This window comes from Phalaenopsis equestris, unplaced genomic scaffold (genome assembly GCF_001263595.1).
Source record: "Phalaenopsis equestris unplaced genomic scaffold, ASM126359v1 Scaffold000588, whole genome shotgun sequence".
In the NCBI taxonomy this organism is placed as follows: domain Eukaryota; kingdom Viridiplantae; phylum Streptophyta; class Magnoliopsida; order Asparagales; family Orchidaceae; genus Phalaenopsis; species Phalaenopsis equestris.
In genome coordinates this window covers 150,940-154,556 of record NW_018165028.1, presented here as the reverse complement: position 1 = coordinate 154,556, position 3,617 = coordinate 150,940, and positions in this window count along the sequence as shown.

Genomic DNA, 3,617 nt, shown 5'->3' with positions numbered 1-3,617 from the left:
CTTAGGCTTAAGATATCTTTACCAAAATAATACCTCATTGCAATAAATTGCTGTGACATATTTTCCTGGGTTCCCTGAACTCCTAGCCACCTCCCCCTGCCATGGCCGACCGGCCTAGTCGCCAGAGAAACCAAAACCAAGGGCCACCCCCTCTTGAATTTCTCCCAAATCAAACCCAGAGGCCACCTCACTCAAATTGAATTGTAGAGCTCCTCTGCCCTCCACCTAAGCATTACATTACACCTCGCATCGCACCTCCTAATTGGCCATGACCGCCCCCCCTTATCCATTTTTATGAAGCCACCTCCATGGCCGTTGAAGGAAGTGCTGAAATTTTCTTAGAGAGACCTCCCTAAATTGACCACAGAGCTTCCCTAAGATCCCCTCAGTGCATTCCAACTATTTTCCCCCACCAATTCCCACTACCGGAGTTCAATTTTGAGCTTGAAATCTTGCGGGAGACTAGAACAGAGCTCCTTACATCTCCACACTCCACCTAACTCAAATTAACTCTACCCACACCTTCAAAACCAAGAAAGAAGCCAAAGCCCCATAAAATCCCCCTTCCACAGAGCCTCTACCATAGCTCTAGACCAACACCCAAATCCGACCGTGATCGAATTCCTACTTAGGTCTCACACCACAGCAAGAGGCTTAATCCCTAGCCTCCTTGGACCCTAACAAACGTGCCAAGACCCTCTGATTGAAGCTTCACTTCTCAGAGCAAAGGTGTAAAACTTCTCTCCCTCCCGAGCCTATTTTGATTCTCCATTTGATTAGGCTTAATTTAATTGCATGATTATCATATGGATGTGTTCGTCTCACTTAGACGAGTCCATAGGATCAAACCCGAAGTGATTTGGTTGAGTTTAGGCTGAGATCTTAGGGTTTTAGTGTGGACAGTCATGGGATCATTCTATCGGGGACGATGATGGGGAGCCATTTAATCAAGCGTGTGTCCAATGGACGACCAAGATGAAGCCATACAGTGCTTCTTTACACGAACAACAGGACGCGTGGCTGCTGGCGTGGACGGTGGCATTAAATGGGAACGCGCCGCGTGGATTTTCGGAGCCGTCGTAGGTTGACGGGGCGCCGCGTGGATAAGTAGAAAAATAGTGCTTTTTCTATTTAGTTAAACTCCCTTAACTTCAAAAATACATAACTTTGTGTAGAAAAATCATAAAAATAAAATAAAAATACTGTCTTGCTCAGTGAACAGAGGAGAATAATGTGGAAATGATTTGAAGTTCATTTGATGAGAATTTTATTTTTAATTAATTAAATACTGATTTAAATCTTTTGATTCTACATGCATGTAGACTCATCATCATAACATGAATTTTTGGCATGTTGTAGCCTCTATCAAGGAGAACATTCTCTGATTTTTCCAAAGTCAGAGGAGATCCCTAGATAGAGGATCCCATTTTTCAAGTTTATGTGCATTATTTGCTTAAAATAATCATGGAAATTATCATGTTGATTAGAAAATTCCAAGAAAATTTGGAAGGTCCATCATGACCAGAGGAGCTTTTGGAAATAATTTCATGGGTCAACTGATTTAAAATGTACTTAATTTTCATGAACACTAAATCATTAAGATAATTAATTTTGAAAGATATAAACATTTAAATGACTTGATTTTTTATCTCCATTGTTATTTATGATCCAGAGAACTCGCAATAAAAATTTCAAAATATTTTGAGTTCATTTGATAACTTAAATTGATTTTTAAAGATAACATCATTTTTGACATTTAAATAATTTGTAAAAATCAAAATATAACTAAAAAATTAAAGAAAAAAACTTAAAAAAACTTATTTTTTAAGTTCTCTGTGATTAGGGGTATTTTCTAAAAATAAAATAATATTTAAAATAAAAAGTTGATTTTTAACCTATTTTTAATGTTTAAATAATTAAAAATCCCTAAAAATCACAAAAATAATAAAACTCATGAAAATGTTCTAAATTGCTTCCTAAGCCCTTAGGAATAATTAGAATATTTTTCTTGATTTTCTAAATAAATATATTGAATTTTAAAGCTTAAGAATGATTTTTAAAAGTTTAAAAATGAGTTTTCATTAAAATAACTCCAATAAATCAAATAAAATTCAGAAAAATATAAAATCTTCTCCTCTGAGTTTTTTAACCTCAAAGAGACTTTTTAAAAATACAAAACTTAATTTTTACCATTTAAAATATTTTAAATTTAATAAATGCCCGAGAATTTAAAATAATTCTTAATATTCAAATAAAATTCAAAAAATCATGAAATTTATTTCAAGGGCTTCGTATACCTCCTGTAAAAATTTTAAGGGATTGGGAGTTACCTTGATCAAGTTAGGAATTTTATTTGAAAAATCCTATATTTTGCATGAAAATAATTATATAAATTAAATTAAATTTAAAAAAATCACATTTTCTCCTCATTTTCTCCTCTGATGTCTTGATTGACCCATGAATGAGGTAGGATAAAAATTTCAAAGTCATTTAAATTGCATTTTAAAAATTATGAAGTGTTAAAGCCTTAGGGGCAAATGTGTAATTTTGGAAATTTAGCCTTAATTAACATTTAGGCTTAATTCAAGAAGAAAAATGGGTAACTTATGATCTTAATCAATTTATTTGATGTTTGAAACACAAGGGTTTAATTGGTAGAAACCAATCTCACTTTCTTAATTAAGTTAATAAATTTCTAAATTATTAAAATTTGGAAGTTTATTAAAATAAAATGAATCTAAGGCTTAGGGTTATGACTTTTGAAGTCAATAATTAATCAATTTAATACCCCTATTTTGATTTTCAAAATTTAAATCATGAATCTTGATCACCTAAAGCTTAACCTCTTCAAAATTAATAAAGACACTCACATTGGTCTTAAATGCTTAGTAGTGACTTAGGCTAAATCAAGTCTCATTTAAATTAGGATTAGAAAAGTAAATATCATTAAAAATTAAAACATCTTTCAAATACTACAAACCCAATTAGGGTAAAATTTGGCTAAGTGTTCCAATAACACTAACTTGCCTCTTTAAGGGTCCTCACTCACATAATTCTTAAATTGAATCACAAGTGATAATTATCCTATTCTTAGGGATAATTGAGACATTAGTGTTCACTGAGCATGAAGGGTATTTACAGGATAAATTATTAAGCAACATAATAAGTTTAAAAGAACTCGGAATTTTCCACCAGGCAGCGAGAAAGTAGCACGGGCCTGCTTCTTTCTCTAGATCTGTTGGATACCTCGGAGATCTACTAAACTTAATATATCTTGCTTGATAAAGTCATCCTTAATTGATTAAATAGAGACCCACCAAGATATGACCTAGGGTTAGATAGGTCGTCAAAAAATTACTTCCCTGTTTCAAATAAACTGTCTTAACATGCCTTTTGAGTTTCAGGTAGTGGAATGCGAAGACTCACTAGGTTGGCTTTTACAGTTTTCAGCGTTGTCTTTTTGTACTTCCATACTGTACTTTTATACCTGCAAACTTGCATGCTAAATAAAGACGCCACCCTGCATTAAAACTAAAATTATCAGGATAGCCACAAAACCAAAACCAAAACTAAAACTAAAATCAACCAAGATAAAATTCACCGCCACAACTTTCAAA